The sequence below is a fragment of the Hemibagrus wyckioides genome, linkage group LG09 (assembly GCF_019097595.1).
Source record: "Hemibagrus wyckioides isolate EC202008001 linkage group LG09, SWU_Hwy_1.0, whole genome shotgun sequence".
Classification (NCBI taxonomy): Eukaryota; Metazoa; Chordata; class Actinopteri; order Siluriformes; family Bagridae; genus Hemibagrus; species Hemibagrus wyckioides.
The window spans coordinates 238,661-265,945 of record NC_080718.1 but is presented as its reverse complement, the minus strand read 5'-3'; the positions used below and the strand labels follow the sequence as shown (position 1 = coordinate 265,945).

General features: G+C 39.1%; 2 non-coding genes and 1 pseudogene across 2 annotated transcripts; 1 reads left to right on the top strand and 2 right to left on the bottom strand.

The window, feature by feature from the left end:
- Positions 1–335: 335 nt before the first annotated feature.
- On the bottom strand, positions 336–13,546 carry LOC131359382 (uncharacterized; annotated as a pseudogene).
- An 8,664-nt stretch (positions 13,547–22,210) lies between these two features.
- trnae-cuc (transfer RNA glutamic acid (anticodon CUC)) lies at positions 22,211–22,282 on the top strand. The gene has a single exon. It is a non-coding gene; the product is annotated as a tRNA-Glu (tRNA).
- Positions 22,283–22,371: 89 nt separating this feature from the next.
- Positions 22,372–22,460, bottom strand: trnay-gua (transfer RNA tyrosine (anticodon GUA)). Its single transcript is given in 2 exon segments — positions 22,372–22,407; positions 22,424–22,460. It is a non-coding gene; the product is annotated as a tRNA-Tyr (tRNA).
- Positions 22,461–27,285: the final 4,825 nt, after the last annotated feature.

Here is a 27,285-nt window from a genome sequence, read left to right as displayed (position 1 = left end):
ATGTGTGGAACTAAAGGGAGGATCCTCTGAACTCAACACTTTAGTGCCTCACTGAAGCATCATGAGAGTTAGGAGATTGGTTGGATAATCAGGAGTAATGGATGGACTTTAGCTGGACCATACCTCTTAATGACTGGTTGTTGATCTATGTCTCAGACAGGCTCTAGTTTTATGGAGTGCCTTGTATATTTGAAGGACTTACGAGTTAACCCAAGGTAAACATTCTCTGAATGAATATCTGAGCCATATGGCTGAAGGTCATGTGGGTTTGTACAAATGCAGTCCCGGGTCTTACACTTTTTCCCCTCTCTCACACAAGCACTGAACGTCCAGCCCTACATGTCTGTCAGCTGTTGTCTTTGCTCTGTGATCAAGCACCACTTGTTGACCCAGATGAAGACGATGTGAGACAGTAATTCTTTGGCGTCAACTTGGTGTGTCACAGCCCTTAAATTCACACTTTATCTGTAGCCTACCTCCTTCCTTTTCAGTCAGTAAAATAAGTGTAGTTTAAAAGGTGTGATTAATTGTGAACACATAGCGCCAGAAATAAGTGATTTACATGAATTATCATTTTCTATCAGTATTGCATTAGAGATTTTTAGGATGCTTTTAGACAACTCTTTTTTAAATATATATAATATATACTTAAAAAGTTGCTTTATTGACAAATTAAGTGTGTTCTTCTTCTTGATGCTTGGCTGTTGTTCTTTTAAATTACAGTTTCATGAAATCCTCTCATGGAAATGACTAAAGTGCCAGGACATAGGCCGACTGTATATTTTTAGTTTTCATACATCCCTTAAAATTAAGAAGGCCTTGTGACCCCCTCTGAAACTTTGGCAGCCTCTAGTGAGGTTTAGGACCCTGCAGGTAGGGAACCTGTGCCTTAAATCACACACTTAAGTTGAACTGAGCAGTGACAGGGAGTCTCAAAACACCCACACACAAATGCAGTGAAGTTGACAAATAACAAGCACTTTGCAAATAAAGGTTCAACAGCTTATATATATAAATACATATACAACGTAGCATGTAAATATGTTTTTAATAAAAATCACAAATACTTATACAAGTTGTCAATTTCTATTATATACATTTGTGAATCATTGTGTGAACATTCATTAATATTGAGGGCTATCTGATTCCATACACTATAATGAGAAAATCCTATGACCACCATCCATACCCTTGGCTAGATGTTTTAGGCCAAATATTTCAAGCTATGGGATAGGTCATGTCTGCCTAGCAACTGCAAAAGAAGGTGATTTAGCATATTTCATAATATTTGCCCTGGCACCTGATGTGCTAAGGATCTAGTCTGCATCTCTAGCAGGAAAAATGGATAAGAGTAAGGATTTGAGCGAGATTGATGAAGGGCCAAATTGTGATGGCTAGACGACTGGATCAGAGCATCTCCAAAACTGCAGCTCTTGTGGGGTGTTCCTGGTCTGCAGTGGTCAGTATCTATCAAAAGTGGTCCAAGGAAGGAAGTGTGGTGAACCGGCAATAGGGTCATGGGCAGCCAAGGCCCTTGATGCACGTGGGGAGCGAAGGCTGGCCTGTGTGGTCAGATCCAACAGACAAGCTACAGTTGCTCAAATTGCTGAAGAAGTTAATGCTGGTTCTGATAGTAAGGTGTCAGAATACACAGAGCAGTTTGTTGCATATGGGGCTGCATAGCCACAGACCAGTCAGGGTGACCATGCTGACCCCTGTGCACCGCTGAAAGCACTGACAATGAGCATGTGAGCATCAGAACTGGACCACGGAGCAATGTAAGAAGGTGACCTGGTCTGATGAATCACATTTTCTTATTTGCTTTTTAAAAAGGTGTTTTTGTTATCTGATGATTAGTGAGAGTTTCTTGTTCCCCACCAAATCTCTCATTCTCTCATTTGTCTGCAGAAATTAGAAACTTGTGGCAACATAGATAGATACAACTTTTTTGTCATTACAAAGTAATTTCTTTATTTGTTTTTAATTAAAAAAGATTTTTAAAAAAGATTTTAAATTAAGGCAGATGGTCCAGGAGTCTGGAAAATGATGGGATGATGTCTTCCGGGTGCTAACCATGGTGAAGCTAGAGGGGAAAAACAACTGAGCTTCAGTTTTATAGTGTCATTAATTCACACAAAAAGAATAGTTTAATGTTTAGCAGTGATTCAGATTAACATCAGTTTCATGAATGACATCAGATTTCTGATTATGAAAGAGCCAGTGTAAAATATTAACTGAATGCTTGTTAGTGGTGAATTTAATTAACTAATATGAATGCCCAGAGTTTTTGTAGTAGAGCCCAACACTTCACCTTAGCACGCTTGCAGGGAAGTTCAAAACTTGAGCAGGTACTCAGTGGAGTCTTTCTTTTCCTCCCAGATCTTGCTTTTACTGCTGATGGACTTTGTGTCATCCCTTCAGAAGCAGGAGACTCTGTAAAGGAGAGAACAAATGCAGTGCAAAATAGAAAATAATAGCAAATTATGGAAAATGTACTGTACATGACAAAAGGGCTTTTTCATAATTGGCCCAAAACGTGACTCTGCACCCAGTTCTAGGCTTGTCTTGGTGAAAAAAATGCAGGTTTGATTACATATAGAGGAATTCCTTATTAAATGTGGATCAGCTTTGTGAAATGTGAAACAGCTTCTAAATACAATGATGGACATTTCTCTGGAAACAGCTCTCAAAGACCAACAAATATAATAAACTTTCAGAGCAGATATCACATTTCACACTGTGCATTGTACTTAGAAGTGATATCTGCATGCATGTGAAGGTTTGATTTTATTATTTAATTATTTATTTTTTGTTAACTTACCAAATGTTTCTAAATGGGTCTTTACACTGTCCTCCAGCCTCAGCTCCTCCAGGGCTTTGACAAGTAACTCGATCTCTTTCTCTTCTTTCTGTGAATGGAATATTGGATCTCATGATCTATCTGTTCGGGTTTATTTATTCTATCTATATGTTCTCTTAATGTGAATATAACAGAAATCAAGAAAACGGGCATCTTCTCTCAAGGATTAATGATGTAGTGGACGTTTCACCTTAAAACGTTTGCAGGGAGGTTGCCCAGCATCACTCCCTGAGTGTTTCCTCTTCAGTCCAGATCTCACATCAGCTGGTGTTGTAATTTCTGGGAGAAAAACAGTGCACTCTTCGCTGGACTGGGGCATTTCTGGCTCAAAGCTGGAATCTTCCTTCTATAAAATAAATATTAGTTACCTCAGCCTATCCCAGACTGTCTATTCCAGAGAAAACAGGAGCATCTTCACTTAAGAATTAAAGATGCAGTAGAGTTCAACGTTTTACCTCCACACTACTGCAGGGAGGTTGCTCAGCATCACCTGAGCAGACACTCCCTGAGCTCTCCATCATCAGTCCAGGACTCACACAAGAAGGTGATGGAATCTCCTTCCCTTCCTCAGAAGCAGGAGACTCTGTAAAGCAGAGCACAAATAGAATTTGAGAATGCACTGGAGATAACTAAGGGTGTTGTTACAGTGGGCCTAAATACTTAGTTTAGTTTAGTTTATTTATATAGCACAATAAAACAACAATCATTGACCATTGTGCTGTACAAAAATTATAAGATCAAAATAACAGCAATCGAGACAGGAAATAGTACATATACAGGCAAAAAAACAAGCTCAGGTTGACTCAGATTTTAAAAGCCTTTTAACATAAGATGAGTTTTAAGCTTTAGTTTAAACAGAGATTCTGTAGGGATTATCCTAATAGATAAAGGGAGGCTATTCCACAATTTGGGGCCAACTATGGCAAAAGCCCGGTCTCCCTTTCTTTTAAGCCTTGATCTGGGAAGCTTTAACAGTTTCTGATTTGATGACCTTAAACATCTAGCAGATATGTTAACAGTCACAAGTTCAGATAAATAAGAAGGTGCCAGACCATTTAAGACCTTAAAAACAAAGAGTAAAATCTTAAACTCTATTCTAAAATACCCACTAAAATAACCACTGCAGAGAGAGTAAGACGGGGGTGATGTGATCAAATGTACGTGTGCCAGTAAGGAGTCTAGCAGCTGCATTTTGGACTAATTGCAAGCAGTTCATATAGGAATGACCAATACCTATATAAATTGAATTGCAATAGTCCAGACAAGAAGATATAATTGCATGAATTATTCTTCAAACTCAGCAGGGGTTAAAAAACTTTTAACTTTGGCCAGTAGTCTCAACTGGAAAAAACATGATTTGACAACTGTATTTACTTATCAAATAACAGGGCAGAGTCAAAGACAATACCTAGGTTTTTAACAGGTTTTACATAAGCAGCTAAGCTGCCTGACACTTGATTTAAGCTACCAGAGAGAGCTAACAGACCAAACACAATTGCCTTAGTCTTACTCTCATTTAAGTTCAGGAAATTTATCTGCATAAAAATTAAAAAATACTTTGTGTTTTTATATATAAAGAAAGCATATATAAAGAAAACAGAATGGGGGCAAGAATTGATCCTTGGGGTACCCCACAGGTCAGATGTGCTTTGGAGGATAATCATCCACTTACATAAACAGAAAAGGTTCTATTCAAATAAGATTTAAACCAGTCCAGTGCTTGACCTTTGATACTTAAGTCTACTCCTTCACATAAAGTCTTATCTTCACTTAAATTTTTACCTTCGACTGGAAGAACAGTGCACTCTCTGTTGGACTGTGGCATTTCAGGCTCAAAGCTGGAATCTTCCTTCTATAAAATAAATATTAGTTACCTCAGCCTATCTCAGACCGTCTATTCCAGAGAAAACAGGAGCATATTCACTCAAGAAATAAAGATGTAGTTGAGTTAAACGTTTTACCTCCACACTACTGCAGGGAGGTTGCTCAGCATCACCTGAGCAGACACTCCCTGAGCTCTCCATCAAAAGTTCAGGAATTACACCAGAAGGTGATGGAATCTCCTTCCCTTCCACAGAAGCAGGAGACTCTGTAAAGCAGGGCACAAATGCAATTTGAGATTGCATTGGAGATAACTAAGGGTGTTGTTAAAGAGGGCCTAAATACTTAAGTCTACTCCTTCACTTTAATCTTCATTTAAATTTGTACCTTCGACCAGGAGAACAGTGCTCTCTCTGCTGGACTGGGGTATTTCCGGCTCAAAGCTGGAATCCATCAACTGTAAAACAAATATTAGTTACCTTAAACTATCTCAGACTGTCTATTCCAGAGAAAACAGGAGCATCTTTACTCACGAATTAAAGATGTAGTAGATTTAAACGTTTTACCTCCACACTACTGCAGGGAGGTTGCTCAGCATCACCTGAGCAGACACTCCCTGAGCTCTCCATCATCAGTCCAGGACTCATAGAAGAAGGTGAAGGAATCTCCTTCACTTCCTCAGAAGCAGGAGACTCTGTAAAGCAGGGCACAAATGCAGTTTGAGGAAGCACTGGAGATAACTAAGGGTGTTGTTAAAGTGGGCCTAAAAACCAGGACAGATTCAAGATTCATTCAAATGCTGCTGATGGAATTTGTTTTAATTGCTTTATCCTACATTTCTACTCTTTTTACTACTAATTGTATTCCTTCATTTTTTTAGTAGAAGATGCAGGACTCACTACCTGTCTTGGTGTTCTCCTTCCCATCAGAAAGTTGAGCTACAAGCAAAAATACAGGAAAATAAAGTTCTCCTATTACAGGATACATGGTGTAAAATAGCAGCTAATAAATTTCCAAAACAACAACAATGCAATAAAAACAATAAAAATAATTAATTCTAAATTTCCCTAACATGGGTAAAAATGCTCACAGTGGTTTTCCAAAAAAATAAACAAAATAAATATAAAATAGGAATATCTGATTGTAAAATCACATCTTTTTATCCAGATGGCTATTTTCCTACTACTGTATCACATTATGTAATTAACTATTCATTTTATGTGAGAAGAATCTGTCACTCTACTCACACATGCCTGTTAATACAAGGTCTTAGACATGAACATGATACAGATATCAATTAACGTTATTCTGGGTAGTCAAGGCACACAAGGGGAACATGGGGGCTGGAAAATAGCAGGCCTTGAGAACAATGAAGTTTTCCTGTTAGGATTTATGTTATAGATAATATAGAAATAAATTAAAACCTGATAAAACACTTTACTACACAGATGTTGAAATGTGTGTGTGTGTGTGTGTGTGTGTGTGTGCCAGTGTTCACAGGGCACAGGTATTTGTGCATGGACACTACACAAGAAAAAGGACCATTATATAAAGACCGGGTCTGTGGCTTGTAAATTGTTTCCTACATAAAGTGCTTAAAAATGAAACATATACAGACAGCAGAAGAAAATATTAAGTACTATAGCAGGACAGTCTGACTTGGTAACTCATACAGAATAACTAAGGTGTGCTGGACACGCCTGTGTCCTGGGAATAAACAAGTTTTAAACAAATGACCAGAGAGGATCTAAGCAGATTGACTTTAACAGAAACTTGCTGCTCTACAGATTCAGAAGAAAAAAGTTCAGATTCAGCACTAGTCAATATTTCAGTATTTAGTAACTAATGCTTTGGTGTGTGATGGACAATTGGGGTATTTGGCAGTAATCTTATTCTGCTTTACATTAAAAGAAAGAAGCTATGAAAAAGAAATGTTACTTGGTGAATATGAAGAATAAAAGTTGATCTATTGTGTTATTGTGTTGCTGTATAACATCAGTAATGTTAATATAGACTGCTGCTCCAGAGTTACTCATTACGTTAGCTTACTTAGCTAACTAAAGCCTAACTAGACATGCAGGACACATTTATTCACCTATACAATAAAAATCCTTCATTCTTCCGATCTAACATTAGATTCATATGAAAGAAAATGGCCATTATGATGACCACAGGACGTGCTGACCTCTGCATGTTTCCTCAAGTATGATGTTAATTCTTCTAAGAAGAAATCGTATGTTAGTGAGGCAGAGCGAGTAGCTACTTAAAACAAATCCTGCAGGTCAGACCACTGGTCATGGGTGTGCGGGTAGCGGGATGTGGTCAGGGTTTTCCTCCATCGTAGGCTACAGTATTTCAGGCTCGGGCACTGCAGTGTTAATGCTCTAGAGAATTTGTGTACAATCACTGTCCAATTTAATAGAAACACCTGTACACCTGTTTATTTATAAAGTTATCCATTCAGGCAGTCATGTAGCAGCAGCGCAATGTATAAAATCATGCAGGGCAAAAGAAACATTCAGAGGTAACCAGAATCTGAAAAGAGTATTTAATCACAGTTTAGTAGTGAGGACTTTATGAATTTCTTCACTGAAAAAAATGGTCTTGAAATGAATCAAGAACAAAATTGTGGATCTTCAGTCAAGTTTCAGGTCACACCATTGTACAGAAACTGTGCTAGTTAAAATCACAAATGACTTGTTTTTAGTTTTAGACCAAGGCTGGATCTCACTATCAGTTTTTCTTGATTTTAGCACTGCATTCGACACTATGCATCATGACTCCTATAGATTATGACAAAATTTCACAGGTATTCAGGGACAGGCATTAAGATGGTTTAGATCCTACCTGTCTGATCAATACCATTTTGTAAAATTAAAAGGGGAACTAGCCGGTGTAATGGCAGTGAAATATGGGTCATATAAAATTATGACCTAAATTATTAAATTCTGATAAGAAAGATATTACTATTCAGTCCAAAAAAAGTAAGTACTCTCACAATACTCCTTGCATTTAGACAGATGTACTGTTACTACTAGCTCGGCAGTGAAAGACCTTGCTGTTATATTAGACAGTAGCAAGTCTTTTGAAAATCATATCGCCCGTATTACAAAAACACCTTAGACCTTAGAAATATTGCCAAGCCAATAAACATCTTATGTGTATCTGATGCAGAAAAGCTAATTCATGCATTCATGAATCACCTCCAGACTGGACTATTGTAATGCATTACTAGGTGGTTGTCCTGCATCTAAAATAAACAAGCTACAGTTAGTCCAACATGCAGCCACCAGAGTTCTTACCAGGTCAAGAAAATATGATCATATAACCCCAATATTTTATCATCCCTATACTGGCTACCTGTTAAGTTTAGAATCGATTACAAACTACTGCTACTCACATACAAGGCCCTAAATGGTTTAGCTCCCATGTATCCAACTTGTCTTCTAACATGCTACAATATGTCACACTCTTTGAAATCACAAAACTTTGAACAGTGTTCGGGGCTCAGATACACTCTCCCAGCTTAAATGTAGTTTAAAGAGTTTTAGCTCTTTAGCCAGGCATACACGTAATACATTCCATAACCTTCTGCTCCAGTACATCTGAAAATGCACATTATCATCTACTGCTTGCTAATAATATGAACAGCAGCTATGCTGATTCGTTTCATGTAGATTTTGGACATTCGAAGAGAAGATGCCAACCCTTTGAGGACTTTGAGGATAACAACCTTCTAATCAATACACAAAATGACATTCTTTAACATTGTACTTATGCTGTATTGCCATCATTGAGTTGGTGTTGAATCTATGAAGAACTCAGATGTTAAGCCAATTTGTGAGTAACCTCCAGACGACCTCGTCCAAAGCGCATATATATATATATATATATATATACACTACCAGTCAAAAGTTTGGACACACCTTTTAATTCAGTGTTTTTTGTTTAGGGATTTATTTTCTACATTCTAGAACAATACTGGAGATTTCAAAACTATGAAATAACACACATGGACTTAAGTAATCCATATGTAATAACAACAAAAAACAGTCAGTTGTTACAGTTTTTACAGTATTGTCAAGTGCATTTGCAAAAGCCATCAAGCACCATGATGAAACTGGCTCACATGAAGACCATCCCAGTAAAGCAAGACCAAAATTTACCTCTGCTGCAGAGGAGAAGTTCATTTAGAGTTACCAGCCTCAGAAATCACCAATTAACAGCACCTCAGATTAGAGCCGTTATGAAGGCTTTACAGAGCATCAGTAGCAGACATATCTCAATATCAACTGTTCAAAGGACATTATTGTGTATTTCGGCCGCCTTCAGCATTGTTTTACAATGTAGAAAGAAATAAACATCAGGAAAGACCATGGAATTAGAAGGTGTGTCCAAACTTTTGACTGGTAGTGTATATCTGGTCGAGTGCAAGTGGACAAGTAGATTAAACTTCCTACTGCCTCTCTGTACTTTCTTGGTTCTTTCATCATCTTCAGAATACTCAGGTTTCAGTTCACATGGAGTCTCTCTAGACTTGCAATTTTGCATCTCAAATCGATCTAGTATTTTCCTCACATATCTCTCCTGTGACATTTTAACTAGACCTTCTCCCTGTTCAAAATCTATCCCTAGAAAATATTTCAACCTACCCATGTCTTTCATTTTGAATCTTTCAGTGAACATTCCCTTTACACTTTTCACAACACTTTCACTGTTAGCTGCTATAATTAGGTCATCAACCCATATTATCAGGATTATTTTCTCATTCTGCCTTTCCCTTGTATACACGCAGTTATCAGCTGGGTTCTGTGTAAAACCATTCTCAATTAAACATACATGTACCATAGTGTTCCAGTTTCTGCCTGATTGCTTTAGGCCATAGAGAGATTTCTCTAACTTGCATACTAGCTTTTCACCCTGTCTTTTTGCTCATAACCCTCTGGTTGTACCAAGTAAATTTCACAGTCAATCAGTGCATGCAAATAAGCTGTCTCAACGTCCATCTGGTGTAAGACTAAATTTTCCTGTGCTGCCTTCTGCATGACCACTCTTACACTTGTCACATCTGACAAATCTCGCCTTGTATTTTTCAGATCCATTAATGTCTCTTTTAATTGTGTAGACCCATCTGCCCCCAACTGGCTGTTTGCCTGGTGGCAACTGAGTGAGTGTGAAGGTCTTATTCCCTTTCCATTAATCAAACAATTTTCTCCTCCGCAGCCCAAATTGACCCGGTCTGTTTTGATCACTTATAAAAAATGAGGTATGTATGATCACCTTTTTTTTTTTTTGTTTCACCTTTTTAGTCAGCTTGTTTCCAACACATTAACATATATTTTGCACTTTTTTATATTTGGCAAATATTTGGTATGATAAACCTCATTTATGTAAAATTATACCTCATTTTTGAGTAAAAAAAAAACAGAAATTCTGAATTATTTTCACTATGGTAATGATCAGAGCCACATAAGTAGATGGAATATCACAGACTGGTATATGTCAATGTTTAGTCAGGATATTGTCTTGAAACCATTTCATTTTTTTTAATGGCAGCAAATAGTCACACCTGTTGTCCTCCCGGGTCAAACTGACCCGGTCTGATTTGACTGCTTATAAATCATAAAGTGTATAATGGTCACACCATCACTACACATTTTTTTTTAACATTTTACACTTGTGATACCCAGCAGGGGGCAGCAGCTGACCTACCAACATGGGGCTACACACACACACACACACACACACACACACACACACACATACGGGGTTGGACAATGAAACTGAAACACTGGCCAATTTAGTGTTGTAGATTTCATGGCTAACTTTGACCAGCCTGGTGGCCAATCTTCATTGATTGCACATTCCACCAGTAAGAGCGGAGTGTGAAGGTTTAATTAGCAGAGTAATAGCACAGTTTTGGTTAAAATATTGCAATGCACACAACATTATGGGTGACATATCAGAGTTCAAAAAAGGACAAATTGTTGGTGCACGTCTCGCTGGCGCATCTGTGACTAAGACAGCAAGTCTTTGTGATGTATCAAGAGCCACGGTATCCAGGGTAATGTCAGCATACCACCAAGAAGGACGAACCACATCCAACAGGAGTAACTGTGGATGCAAGAGGAAGCTGTCTGAAAGGGATGTCCGGGTGCTAACCTCGATTGTATCCAAAAAACATAAAACCACAGTTGCCCAACTCACTGCAGAATTAAATGTGCACCTCCACTCTCCTGTTTCCACCAAAACTGTCCATTGGGAGGTCCACAGGGTCAATGTACATGGCCGGGCTGCTATAGCCAAACCTTTGGTCACTCGTGCCAATGCCAAACGTTGGTTTCTTGGGCTGTGGACAATGTGAAACATGTATTGTTCTCTGATGAGTCCACCTTCACTGTCTTTCCCACATCCGGGAGAGTTACGGTGTGGAGAAGCCCCAAAGAAGCGTACCACCCAGACTGTTGCATGCCCAGAGTGAAGCATGGGGGTGGATCAGTGATGGTTTGGGCTGCAATATCATGGCATTCCCTAGGCCCAATACTTATGCTAGATGGGCGCGTCACTGCCAAGGACTACTAAACCATTCTGGAGGACCATGTGCACCCAATGGTTCAAACATTGTATCCTGAAGGTGGTGCCGTGTATCAGGATGATAATGCACCAATACACACAGCAAGACTGGTGACAGAGTGGTTTGATGAACATGAAAGTCACCAGATCTAAATATTATTGAGCCACTTTGGGGTGTTTTGGAGGAGCGAGTCAGGAAACGTTTTCCTCCACCAGCATCACGTAGTGACCTGGCCACTATTCTGCAAGAAGAATGGCTCAAAATCCCTCTGGCCACTGTGCAGGACTTGTATCTGTCATTCCCAAGACGAATTGATGCTGTATTGGCCGCAAAAGGAGGCCCTGCACCATACTAATGAATTATTGTGGTCTAAAACCAGGCGTTTCAGTTTCATTGTCCAACCCCTGTATATATATATATATATATATATATATATACACACACACACACACACCACACACACACACACCACTCAAAAACATGGCATAATTTCATGTAAATAAAACTTCTTTTACACCTCTTATGCTTATTATTATATTTAATTTATGAACAATAAACCTCATTTACATGAAACACTGATATATGGTATATGTTAAACATTAGCCAGCATATCCCCATGTGAAAGCTGACTGATGCAACTGTATTCATAAATAAGTGAGAGCAAACAAATATGATTTGCAAACTAAAAATACAATGAACAGAAACTGTGTGTGTGTGTGTCTTCATTTGCACCCTGCTGGACTTCCATGACCATGCTGGCAGAGGCTGGCATGCAGGGAAGAACTTGGCATCGGCTTAAGAGAGGTGTCACAAGTTCTCTTCCAAGTTCCTCAAGGAACAGCCTCCTTTTGTGGCACTTCCCCTGATTCCAGCTTGGGTCCATCTCTCTCCACAGCACAAAGGAGTTGTATGCAGACGCATCAAGCATGTTGTAAAACACTGCCAGGGGCCAACGGGCTGTCATTCATTTACAACTATACACACTGGTGACCTGCAACAAAAGTAACAAACAACAAATCAGTCAAAATTAATTTATATTTTCTTACACAAGAATGCAATGCATTGAGCTGAATGAAAAATATTACATGAAAAAGTGCAATACCTTGTCGAGGTTGTCGACTCCCCCTTTGTTTTTGTTGTAGTCAAGGATGATCTGGGGCTTTTTGTCCTCTTTGGTGCTAACTGCAGTGTCACGATGCAGAGTGCTCATGAGAAGCACATTCCTTTATTTGGGGGGGGGGGGGGAGTAGGAGACAAGAGCAGTGAATACAAACTTGGAGGAGAATTTGGCCCTGTCTCTTTTCTCTGGTTTATTTTTTCTCACAGTTCCCACCATGGCCAGCTTCCTCCTTAGCAGCTCCTGGCCAAAGACATAGGACATGAAAAAGTTGTCAAAGGTGATGACGTGTCCCCAAAGACCCTCTGTCACCTCGAGAACCACACGCTGGCCATCCGCAGGTTTGCCGGTATACACCTGCATGTTCCAGGCATAGCTAGTCTGGGCATCGCAGGCTACCCAGATTTTAATTCCATACTTGGCAGGTTTACTTGGCATATATTGCTTAAACCCACAGTGACCTCTGAACAGGACCAGGCGCTCGTCCATGGTCACATAGTGCCTGGATTATACATTGGTTGCAGGCGTTGCACCCACTTATCCCAGACTTGTTGGATGGCAGACAATTTGTCTCTGGCATGGCGCGCTGGTCTGGTGCTGCGATCATCAAATCGTATGATGCTTGAAATGAGCTGGAATGTTTTCAGTGGCATGGTGGCACAAAAAATTGCCCTCCCCATCTGAGCATGCCACAGGCTGGACGTAGCCTCTTTACTGGAGTGGTAGACCCCAGCAAGAATCAATAGACCCAGATATCCCTGTAGATCTATTTGATCTAATTTTTTCCAGCTGTCACCATATACACGACACCCCTCCTTGTTGGTCATGTCTAACACTGTCTTTTGAATATAAATAACTCAAAAGTTGACTTTATGGTATCAGCACGAGAGACAGCATACCTTGTTGGCCCTTGGGGGCTCCTCTCGCGCTTTGTCCCCAACATGCGGCGTCGGTCACTTGGAGGGATGGAGGACCAGAGAATATTTCCATCTTTTGATTGGAAAATTTCTTCCGTTTCAGGAGGCTCCTCATCAGTTGATTCCTCCTCGTCTGTGGTATTTTCTTCCTCTGACACTTCCTGCTCCTCTTCTGCCGGTTCTGCCTCATCTCTGTCCTCCTCCAAAGGGTCAAAAATTAGGTCAAGGGCCTGGAATGCTGTGTAGGTCCTCTTCATTTTGCTGTCTTAGAGTGAAATGTGAAATTCCCCAAGGATGCTATAATTCAGGGTTTTTTTGTTTATTGTTATCTTGTCCCCAAATGGGCAAAGGCATATCTCATAGCTTTTGTTTTGTTTGGTGGCCCAGTGAAATGCAGTGCCCAATGCTTTGAACAGTGTTTGACTGTGTGTGTGTGTGTGTGTGTGTTTGTGTGTGTGTGTGTGTAGCCCCATGTTGGTAGATCAGATGTTGCATATCACAAGTGTGAAATGTTTACAAATGTGTAGCTTTTGTTTTGTCTGGAGGCCCAATGAAATGCAATGCCCAATACTTTGAAGAGTGTGTGTGTGTGTGTGTGTGTGTGTGTAGCCCCATGTTGGTAGATCAGATGTTGTATGTTCAATGTTCTGGAAAGCTCAAAAGTGTGACAATGGGTCACTACTAAATGTGGCCGGGTCAAATTGATGGTGTTATAAAAAATTATTCATACACACATAATTTAACAAAAATTTTAATATTTAATATTTTCAAAGAGCATAGTATTGAATCATCCATGTCATTTTCATGCAAGTATATGAAAGAAAACCCAAGTTATGACAATTTGACCCGAAGACAAAAGGAGGGCTAGTGATCGCATCTTTTTGTCCATAGCATTTTTCCATTGCCCTGACTTAGTTGATGTTATGGCATCCTGGTAGGTTTGAGGAATATCGCATATTGCAGCTTGTCCTCCATATCCTCAGTCTCAAATTCTCCTCTTGGCTCTTAGTGGGTTCCTTGATTCCAGTTTCAGTAACTTGACCTGGCTGTTTGCATTCACTCTGTCTCAGAAACACCACTTTGAATACCTTGACCTGGTACATTTTTCACATTTTCATCAACATTTCCTTCAATGTTATTGATTGTAGGATATACAACTTTTTTTTAGGATATTGTGTGTGTGATTCGGGTGTTTGTGTTTCCTTTTTTCTAGTTGTCCTAGCTGTGAATCTCACCAACCTATGCTTTTGAACCTTCTCTGTGTTAGGATAGTACACTAGATAAGCTGGGCTGTTTTTGTAGCCAGTGAAAATACCTTGCTCACATCTAGAGTCTAATTTGCTCCTCTCTCGTTTGTAAGCAAAACATATTGATCCGGACTTCTGCATTTTAGAAATGTTTGGCATCTTTCCTGTGAACAACTCGTATGGCGTTTTCTTGGTGCGTCTACTATAGCACCTGTTCCTCACGTAAGCTGATGTCTGCATAGCGTATTTCCATAACTTATCTGGTAACTCGCTTTCAGTCAGTAGGCACCTGCTCATATCATAAAGGGTTCTCCAACCTCTCTCTGCTGTGCCATTCTGGTGGGGTGAATAAGGTGCAGACGTTTCGTGTCTAATCCTATTTTTCGTTAACAGTGCCTGAAAGTCTCAACTCATAAATTCAGTGCCGTTATCTGAACAGATGCACTTGACCTCTCCATTAGGTGCTATGTCTGCTAGGAACTTTTCTGTGGCTTGTACCGTGTCACCTTTAGACTTTAGAAAATACACTAACATGGTACCTGAGTAGTCATCTGTATAAGACTTTGTATATCTGTACCCTTCTGTGCTCGATGTTGGCATGGGGCCGGCTAAGTCAGTGTGGACTAGTTCTAAAGGTTTCTTTGCCTTTCTGTCTGGCTCCCTATTTCTCGTCTGAGTGAATTTTCCCTGTTTACACACTTCACATGACTGATTTGGTTTGACTGTGGTCGCTTTTATCTCCATACCTCTCACTACACCTTGAAACTTTTGTAAATCTTTATAGTTACAATGAATCTGCTACCACCTTTGGTAACCATGTGACTTTTCCCCCTTTGGAAAGTGATTGTTGCTCCTCCATTTGTTGCCCTTGCCACTGAGAAAATGTCATGTGGGTAAGAAGGCATCATTATGACCCCGTGACATTTTCTACTCAGCCCTCCTAAAATTCTGTGATTCTCCATAAACTGTACACAAATTCGTGATCTCCTCAGTCCCCTTCAAATTTCATATGAAAACGGCAGCAGACTTCGGCTCTTCCCCGTCTTTCAGCGCGTTCTTCAATCCGCACACTGCAGCGTCACAGAGTGAGGATCAGAGGACAAGTGTGTGTGTGTGTGTGTGTGTGTGTGTGAGATCAGGAAGACTCGTATTTGGCTTGTTCAGTACTCAAATGTCATACACATCTGTGCAATACAGTGGAATGCTGCAATAAGTTTACCATCCTACCCTGTTAATCAAACCTTTATTTTATTTATTTATTTATTTATTTTATTTATTTTTTATTATACCCTCACTGGTGGCCGAGTCCCCCTTAAATGAAAATAGAATCGCCCCTGGACGCCACGGCAATAGACACTAATCAACCGTTAAATAACAAAGTAAAAAAGAAATTAGTCTACAGTATTTCACACCTCACAAGGAATAGTCAATTTTATTACGGTTACTTTTCTCAAAAAGACATTCTTGATGCCGTATTCAGAAAACTGCAATCTCCAGAGGACGCAGCGAATATAGAAAAAATGTATATGGGCAGGTCGCTGCCTCTGACTACACCAACTATCCAATCAAAGGACGGGAAATTGCTGACGTAATCGTATGCCTGCTAGATGGCCCCAGTGATCCCAACTCGAAATCTGATTGGTTAATGGAACAGGTTCATTGCCACTTATTTTAAGCTTCAGGTGCCTGCACTTTTACTTCTGCAGGCCTTACGGCCACTAGATGAAATATGGTTGGATAAATACTCTTATCATAAATATACAATACTGGAAGCAGCGCAACCAAGAGAAAAGCTATGAAATGTAGAGAATAGACTATCGGGAATAATTTAATACACATTCATGGAAAAATATATTAAATATATTAAAATGCAAGTCAGTGATTCAGATCACTGCTGTTTAGGCCAGCAGAGAAGACCTTGCTGGAACTGACGTCCACCACTGAGTTCAGGTGCGCAGTTCTTTCAACACGTATATGAAAACAAACAAAACATTACACGTCTCATTATCAACTTCTTTGGAACATTTATTAATAAACTTGAACAAGCGTCGGCTCTGTACATCCGACATTAACACTATAAACTTTTTACGTAGAGTGCATTGTATTATGTAATGACATCACACCCAAATGAACCGTAATACATTCAATAAAACAAGAGTAGTTCGGCTGATGCTGTAATCTAATGAGTAAGAGTGCAATACTTAACAATAAATATGAAATGATATGATTAGAAATATTCCCTTTGTGTGCTATTTAAATTAATGCAATTAAAACCATTTAAACTTGACTGTGTAATCTGCATAGTAAAATGCAGTAAACTATAACTTCTTTGCACATTATTTGATTTAAGTTGATCAATGGAGATTTACATTACTTACTCTGATGTTTAATTCGTTATAGATAATTATCACTCTGTTATCTATGAAACATTTAGATACCTGGATGCCTCTACCACTGCAGCTAATCCTACTGAAGAGACATTGTTAAAAACATTCATCTAATTTCAGCTTTTGTGTACAACCTCTTTTGCAGATTTTGAATTGCTGCATAGACAGCCACTGAATTCTGCATCCCATAAATAAGTGCTTGTTGTAAACCTTTACTCAAGCTGTTTTTACTGTAAGGAAAGTGACAGAATGTTTGATGTGTTATTATGAAACACAAACACATACATCACACACAAACATACACACATCTTTACAAGTTCTCATTTTTTGTTTTTGTTTTTTTTGTATTTCTAGTCAGTGAACACTATTCTATCCTTCATCAGGAGGATAAGGGGCCCTGAAACTCAGCTCTGCTGGGTTTTATACAGATTTTTGACGAACGACTTAACACCTGAGTCGGTAAGAGTCTTAACATGGATTAAAAAGAGATGCTAGAATTGTAGTTTGAGAACACAATCTATTTTATTGCATTTTCTTTTCTCATATTTTAACCCTGGCATTAACAGAGCTTGTCTTCTTTCTTTCCTCAAGTTAATGGGAGGATACTTGGACCACCTGCTGGAGTTCATCAACATGTGGGATGCAGATGAAGCAGGAGCCTGAAGCAGAGAACTACTTCACAGAGCTTATTGTAAGTGTTGAATATCTTCTGATGCCATGATACACAAATTCTCACCATTGTATCTGTAAGACAGTGACATAATACTGGATTTGTGTGTGTGTAATTTGTTGATAGGGTCAGCTTACAGGCCTTATTGACGTATTCTACGCTAAGCCACCGTTAGGGATCTCCTCCAGCAGCACGTAAAGAAGATGTTGAAGACTTTGGAGAGACTCTGAGCAATGTCCTTCCCTTACCCCCACACCTCCCCATTTCCCACCATACACACACACACAAACAATTTTTTTCACTAGTTTCATTACCCTTTTAATACTTTTTTGCATTTCATATTTTGTCCCTACATTGCTCAAGCTCTCCACAGGTAAGTATGAATTAATTTTGTAATTTTAAGCTTTAATCTAAATGATGCGCTTGTCTTTCATTTAATACCTTTATTAACCCTCCTATTTTCATCCTCCTGTTAACCCCCCATCACCCCCTCCTCCCTCATCCCTCTATGTAGATCTTGAATAGAGTTTTTCTGTAAATAGTTCAAAATCTGTAAATAGTTGTAGCTTTTATTATAGTGCTTACTTATTTAACTTTAATAAAATTTTGAATTTCATCTATTACAGCCTCCTTCCGATCATTTCTATGCGTCAAAATCATTTCTATGCATCTTTTCAACACAAACACATAAAATTCATTTCTCACTAAAATACAAATCCTTTTTAAAGAGTGTCAAAAACTTTTAATCATTCACTACAATGTGAAATGAAAATGACAATAAAATACAGATAGCCTTCAAAAATCCTTCAAGACATCAGCAATCAAATATCAGCAATATTTTAAGGTATTTTCCTTAAACAATGCTTTATGTAAAAACAACAACCTAAAATCTTACTTAGATTAGACGATAAGGTGAGATGTACCTTTATCTGTACCAGAAGTATTTCCTTACCAATACCAAGAAATAGTGTAAAATTGTATAAGATAAAAATAAACAATCAAATAAATCTGTGTGTACATATATAGCTATGTATAGATGTAGAGATGCTCTAACCCAGTCGTGTAGCACTTTTTTGTGTTATGCTACTAGGTATGAAATAAATGAAAACATTATTAGTAAGGCTTATAGAAACTTATGAACTGGTTCATTTTTGTTAATTCATTTTTTTATTGTATCTTGTGGACTATATGTAAACTTCTGTTATGTAAAGGCAGAGCTAAATAAAAAAAATGCATTGTTTATGATCCCTCTTATTATTTATTTGTTTGTTTGTTTACATTTTCCATTTTCTGCTAGTACTTATGATGTCAACTGCATTAGTCTTGGCAATTTTATATATTTTGTAATTGTAGCATTAGTAGCTTGAAGCTGGAAAAGAGAAAAAAAGAGAAGAAAAGAAAGAGGAAGAAAACAAAAGAGAGACAGAATGCCACGTGTGATTTATATACGCCTGTTTTGTAAATTTTTATTTAAAAATGTGCTTTTTTACAAAAAAAATCAGTAAAAATTCAAGTCCCCCTCCCATCCACAGCGACCCGGCTCGAATCCCACCTCAGACAAGGATTAAATATTGCATTCTGTTTTGAAATGGCAACTGTTAGTCTACAGAAACAGTCCTGCTGTCAAAATGAGTCAAGTTCTAAGTCCTGTGTAGTTAGTTGACTTCGATTATTTAATTATCTGCAAAATATGGCTTCTCAGTACGACCTACTGTTAGAAATATTGTCTTTTTTTTTTCAAAGATAAGAATAATACAGCCCAAGACACACACCATAACAATATACATAAGTGATAAATTATTACAAAATACTAACAAAGTATAGAAATCTATAAACGAAAAACTATCAATATTTATATTATTAAATATAGATTTAATAATATAAATTTTTAAAAAAGTTAAGGATATTCGGCTTTCGGGTGAAATTTCAGGATGCACCTAAAATACACTATAACCTTTACAGGTGAACTTAATTTGACCTTCTCTACACTTTTGAATGCACATGTCCAACTGTTCAGTGTTTCAGTACTTTTTGCATAACTTGCTGTTTTCTAACAAGGTGCTTAACGGCAAAATTCACAACTGGTGTTTGATCCATGAATTGACCAATACATTTTCTGGTTCAATTAGAATTGGTATTTAAACAGTCCTCTTCATCATGCTGTTTACATTTTGACATCATGAGACCAAGACCACACCTAACAATTGACCAACAGTACCTCGCCGTTGCGAGGCTTCAAACAGGATGTTCTCAGAGGGAAGTGGCCACTGAGCTTAGAGTGTCACAGAGTGTCATCAGCAGGTTGCAACAGAGATACAGAGAGACTGGAAGAATCACAGAAAGGCATAGAAGTGGACGTCCTTTGTCCACATCCCACGTTGATGACCACTTCATTGTGAACAGTGCCCTGCGGAACCGGATGATGAATGCCACTCAACTCCAGGCACATTTAAGGGAGGTAAGAGGCACCCAAGTGTCATGTCAGACCATTTGAAACCGTTTACATCAATGTGGTCTGCGTGCTAGACGACCTGCAAGGGTACCTGACCACACCACCAGGCACAGTCGTCGGGCCAGGGAGCATTTACGCTGGACAAGGGACCAGTGGACCTCAGTGCTGTTCTCTGATGAAAGTCAATTCACGTTGAGCAGAAATGATGGCTGCCAACGATGTTGGAGACGTCAAGGAGAGCGCTATGCATCAGCCACTGCTGTGGTGGTGTTACAGTCTGGGCAGGTGTGTCTACTCAATACAGAACCTCCCTACATCTTGTGAATAGTACAGTGACAAGCCAATACTACCTGAATAACATCATTAATCCAGTCATTGTGCCCCTGCATGAACAATACAGGCCTAATTTCTTCATCATGGACGACAATCCTACAGCTCATCGAGGTCGCATCATTAGGGAACAGCTGCTGGAGGCTGGGGTACCTCAAATGGAGTGGCCTGCACTTTCTCCAGACCTTCCGGATATCTAACAGCAGCAGACACTCCCCTATTTACATCAATGGGTCTGAAGTAGAGCGTGTCTCTAGCTTTAAGTTCCTGGGTGTCCACATCTCTGAGGATCTGTCCTGGCATCTGAACACCTCAACTCTGTTTCGGAAGGCACAATAGGGTCTTTACTTCCTAAGGAGACTGAAGAAAGTTCACCTATCCCCCAAGATCCTGACCAACTTTTACCCCTGCATCATTGAGAGCATCTTGACGAGCTGCATCACAGTGTGGCATGGCAGCGCCACGATGTGTGAAAAGAAATCTCTGCAAAGGGTTGTGAAAACCGCCCAACACATCATCGGCACCCAACTACCTGCCATTGGGTCTCTTCACCACAGTAGATGTCTGCGCAGAACACACAAAATAATCAAAGACTCCTCCCACCCGAGTCACAAACTGTTCAACCTTCCATCCAGGAGGAGATACAGGTCCATCCTCACCAGAACCAGTAGGTTTAGGGCCAGTTTTTTTCCTTCAGCCATAAATCTACTGAACTCTACACTACACCACTAGGACACTCATGTCTTTCTACACTTACCACTTTACAGTTCTGCTCCACTCTGTACATTCTGTTAATATAATATTTTTCACTGTTAAACATTCTGTTGTACATTCTGTTATAATATAATTTTTTCTCAGTGTGTAATATAATTATTGTACATATTGTCCATTTCATAGATTACACCTAGTATTATCTATTTGTCTATCTATTTATATACATTTACATATACTATATTTATACATACTATATAATATATGTAGATTATCTGTTACTGTTGTACATACATTTTACATAATGCACACATTTTTAGCACAATTATAATTACACCTGTCACTTTATCTACTGTAAATACTACTTGCACATACTTCTCTATGCACACTCTGACATAGCCTTATTTATCGATGTACATATTTACATATTTATCTGCACCTGTTCATTGGCAGAATTTCTACTATTTGCACTTCTGGTAGATGCTAAACAGCATTTCATTGCTATGTACCTGCACTCTGCAATGACAATGAAGTTGAATCTGTCTGTCTGTCTGTCTATCTGTCTATCTGTCTATCTATCTATCTATCTATCTATCTATCTAATGCACAGGGTTTCACGCTGTCCACCAGGAGCTTCAAAAGTGATGGGCCAAAACCTTCAGATGTGAACGTTTGTGTGCTTCGCTGCATGTCAAAGCTTTTCCATAGGACAGAAATACCTGTTCTTGTCTAGACCTGATCGGTGAGCAGTACACCCCGTATGGCTCGCCAGCTCATCACTGTGAAAACACATTCACGCACTCGCTCATACCTAATAGCAATTTGTTTCAGCTGATCCACCTACTGGCGTGTCTTTTGGAGGTGAGAGGAAACCGGAGAACACCGGGTGTACACACACGGGGACTCCGGACAGACTGCAAACTTGTGACCCTGCAGCTGAGAGGTGGGACCTCTTTTAAGTCTTTTGAGACAGTCTGTGCAGACATTCTGTTGATCTTAAAGTGAATTTGTTTAAACTGCTGTTTCCTCAGGTGTAACTCATCCGGAATTGGCGTAAATCGGCACTAGAGGCCAATCCTGGGTGCTGCGCCCAGCCGCACGAGGCCCACACGCCTGTCCATGTCTCCCTGGTGGTCTAGTGGCTAGGATTCGGCGCTCTCACCGCCGCGGCCCGGGTTCAATTCCCGGTCAGGGAAACGAGCTCTTTTTGCGCCCGGCCAGAGCTAGCGGCCGCAAGAAGCCGATGCACTGAAACGGCGCGCTTCCCAGAGGCTGGTAAAAGCCGTCCTTCGAGCCGGATTTGAACCGGCGACCTAAGGATGTCCATTTGTAAGCACCTACAGTCCTCCGCTCTACCAGCTGAGCTATCGAAGGGATCATCTCTGTCACTGGACAATAAATTCTGGCCTTGTCTTGGCTATGTCCAGTTGCTGATGTCCTAGAACGACCACACTTTCTGCAAGTGTCGGCCTTCACCTAATGTATGCACGTGGTTGACGTGGCACAGGTGGTTGAAATGCTGTTGGAGGAACACGGCTTGGTTGATGGACCATCAAGTAGGGTGGAGCGCTGCTGGGCTGGGGAGTGCTGGTTGCTGAGGCTCCAGGGTCCATGTCCAGGGTCCGAATGCGGGTTCGGTGTGGGGACCATGCTTGATAAAAGTGCTGGGCTCAATGGAAACAGCACCAGTTTGCGCCAGTATGCGTAAAACATGATGAAAAAAATATACATTAACAGTCTACATATATGGCAGTAAAATTTAAGCAGTGGGTAAAGAGTTTAGGTGAGATATTTCAGATGTAATATACTGAGATATTTACATACCAAATTCTCCTCAATAACTTGAGTGGGAGAATCTGAAAAAAGTCATGTGTCCACAGGCCTGCACTGGACATTTACTTATCTGCAACATTAAAAAAAAACACTGTCAGTTGGCACAAAACCTAAAGATTACACGGTATGGCTTTGTCTTTTCTATACATACCCTCTGGTGAGGAGCAGGTCTGTCCCCAGCTGCAGAGGGACACACACCTGTACTGGAAAACTGCCATGGCCTTTTGATTTTTGAGGCTTTAGTAGTTGAAAATCTGTGAAAGTTAAATTCAGCATGTTGAGTTGAATAATATCATAATTAAATAAATAAAAACGAACAACATGCAATTCCGTACAATTTCCAGCCCTCTTATATTATAAATTGTACATAATAATGCACACTATAATAATAATACACTATGATGAATAATACCAGTACACTATGATGAATAATACCAGTACACTATGATGAATAATACCAGTACACTATGGTGAATAATACCAGTACACTATGATGAATAATACCAGTACACTATGATGAATAATACCAGTACACTATGATGAATAATACCAGTACACTATGATGAATAATACCAGTACACTATGGTGAATAATACCAGTACACTATGATGAATAATACCAGTACACTATGATGAATAATACCAGTACACTATGATGAATAATACCAGTACACTATGATGAATAATTTTTTGTATACTTATAACGCATATCAATACATGATACACATCGAGGCATGGATTTAAACAAAAAACAGCTCTTACCTGCGGCGGTATAATGTTCCAAATCCTCCTAAAAATTAAGGTTAATCACAGCACATGATTATAATAGTCCAAAAGTTATTAAAATAAACAGGTAAATACGCGATATACGAAAACACACACTGCAGGCGAAAACACGTAACTTGAATGACACGTCACTGCGCGTGCACGATTTGATTGGCGGATTCATCCGTTTCCGTGGGCGGGCCCATCGGCGTGAACGAACGCGATTAGCGGAGAATGATCAAATTGCGAGAGATTCGATTGGCTCGGACGGGCGTGGCCATCATTGTCTGTCCATCTTTTCAGCGCAGGGATTGGGGAAGAAACATGTAACGGATGTAACGGGCCGATGTGATTGGCCGAGAAAGATTTCCCCGATTTCCCAGGGGAGCTTTGATTGGCTGGCTGACCATGCTTACATGTCTGTACGAAGCCCGAAACCTCTTCACTCACTCTAGCTGACGACAAACACACACACACACACACAGTAGCGGTCTGAAGTCCGTGAAAAATACATTGTTGCTATTACCGTTTAAGCGATATGTTGCTTAAACTATTGCAAGAAATTCTGAAATAATATATAAATACAACTCTGAGCGGGTCTCGAACCCGGGTCTCCAGCATGGGAAGCGGGTGCTCTACCAAATAATTACCAAATAATAGCACACTTAAGCACAACATGAGCAACATTTTAGCGTTGGAACTAATATATATATATATATATATATATATATATATATATATATATATATGAGATATGTTGCTTAAACTATTGCGAGAACTTTTGAAATAATATATAAAGACAACTCTGAGCGGGTCTCGCGCATGGGAGGCGGGCGCACTAACAATGTACCACAAGCAATAAAAGCTTTCACTGGCAAGTAAACTTATTAAGATGAGGTTTACATCACAGCACGTAGCACTACACTCCGTTACAAATATAAAAGCTATACATGCTTAAACTATTGCAATACATTTTCAAATAATATATACAAACTAAAGTCACAGTTAAAATATGAAATCTAAACTAGTGTGTGCGCTGGGAACAGTTTAAAGACGATGCGTCCTTTAAAAAAAAAAAAAAAAAACTCTTCCCTCACTCTGGCAGATGTCTCACACACACACACACACACACACACACACACACACACACAGTAGAGGTCTGAAGTACGTATTGCATTTAAAAATTAATATAAAATAAACTATAATACTTATCAGCATGAAAAGTAATAGCACACTTAAGCACAAAATGAGCAACATTTTAGCGTTGGATACAACTTAAAAAAAAACAAACCTCTTCACTCACGCTAGCTGACGTCTCACACACACACACACACACACACACACACACACACACATACACAGCAGCGGTCTGAAGTCCGGGAATAATACATTTACAAATCCATATAAAAAACTATAATACTTATCAGCATGCAAAGTAATAGCACACATAAGCAGCACTGTAGCGTTGGAACCATGTTTCTAGCCATTACCGTTTAGGACTAGTAACCTTTTACGTGCTTGTTTACGACATCTACAGATGCTCGTTTACGGCACCTACCGAAAATCTCAGAGAAAGACCGAACTGTACAGAAACCAGGAAGTGAAGTCCGTGAAAAATGCATGTACAAATTAATATAAAATAAACTACAATACTTATCAGCATGAAAAGTAATAGCACACATAAGCATAACATGGGCAACATTTTAGCGTTGGAACCATGTTTCTAGCTATTACCGTTTAGGACTAGTAGAGAGTCCAGAAACCGTAATAATAATAATAATAATAATAATAATAAAAAATAGTGACGATAACAAGAGTGTGATTGCGTAAGCAATGTTGCAATGTTGCATTTCCAGGAGAAAATGCGAGTGTGATTGCGAATATGTTGCTTAAACTATTGCAAGACATGCTCAAATAATATTTAAAAGCTAAAGTCACAGTTTAAAAAGTTTAAGGTAGTTTATGTGGCTGTAGAGTAAGAATTCAAGCTGTAGGAACAGTTTAAAGATGATGTGTCCTTAAAAAACACCTCTTCCCTCACTCTAGCTGATGTCACACACACACACACACACACACACACACACACACACGGTAGCGGTCTGAAGTCCTTGAAAAATACATTTAAAATCCTTATAAAATAAACCAATATTTTTTTTTTCACACCAATTTTTTTTGTTACGTGTTTTTTAAATAAGAAAAATGTACTTTATAAATAACAAATAATGTATAAAACAATAATAATACATAATAAAAGAGAATGTAAAGAAATAAACTGGTTTTACGTTGAATTTACGTTGAAGATCAGACGAAGATAATGGCGGAGGTGGAGGAGATTGGAGGAGGAGGGTGGCGTTTTTCATTTCGTGCTCTATCGCTTAATTTAACTTACTCGCTACACACTTAATGCTACAATTAATTGCTAAATTTAACTTACACACTATGCTACACTTTATTGCTACTTTTTTATTTTTTTTCACTTCACCTAATCATCTTCATCTCTGACTTTTGCCTTTTTCGCCACGCCCTTTCACTTGCAGGGCGTTTCAATAAAAACCTGTCCAAGGAGGTTTGTTTCTTCCTCCCTTTCAAAATGTTTGGAAAATGAGTGAGGAAGTGTCGTTACACAGCGCCAACGCACGACCTGGAGTGATAACCATGTGAACTGACCGCTCGCTGGGCTACCAAGTGGCGGGTGGCGTAAGCTCGCTCGCAACTCAGATCTCGGCTCATATCTTAAAGCAAAAAATTGAGCGAGTGACGGCTCGTATCTCGGAAAACTCGTAAGTTGAGTCACTCGTAAGTCAAGGTTTCACTGTATATATATATATATATATATATATAAATATATAAACTGTTGTGAGAACTTCTGAAATAATATATAAATACAACTCCGAGCAGGTCTCGAACCCAGGTCTCCAGCATGTGAGGCGGACGCTCTACCAAATAAGCTAAACTGCCACTTGTAAAGTCATTGAGATCAGTGGTACTAATACTTTACATGCACTACCACTAGCCACCATCAAATACACAATATACGATATACACGCTAAATATGCTTAAACTATTGCAAGACATTCTCAAATAATATACAAACTAATATATATTTGAACAAACAAACAGTTCATATTTGAACTGTGACAAAGTCACAGTTCAAATATGTCTATTATCGTATTATCAGGCGGTCTACCAAATAAGCTAAACTGTAACTTATGACACTATTGAGATCAGTGGAGTAATGTTTTACATGCTTGTTTACAGCATCTACAGAGGAATGTTTACGGCTTCTACCAAGAAACTAAACTGCAGCTTATAATACTACTGAGATCAGTGGAGTAATGTTTTACATATCTACAGATAACCAAAAAAACCCTCATCCCTCACTCTAGCTGACGTGTCACACACACACACACACACACACACACACACACACACACAAGCAGTCTGAAGTCCGTGAAAAATACATTTAAAAATCTATATAAAAAGTATAATACTTATCAGCATGAAAAGTAATAGCACACATAAGCGGCATTTTAGCGTTGTAATCATGTTTCTAGCTATAATCGTATTATCGGGCACTTTAACAAATAAGCTAAACTGCGGCT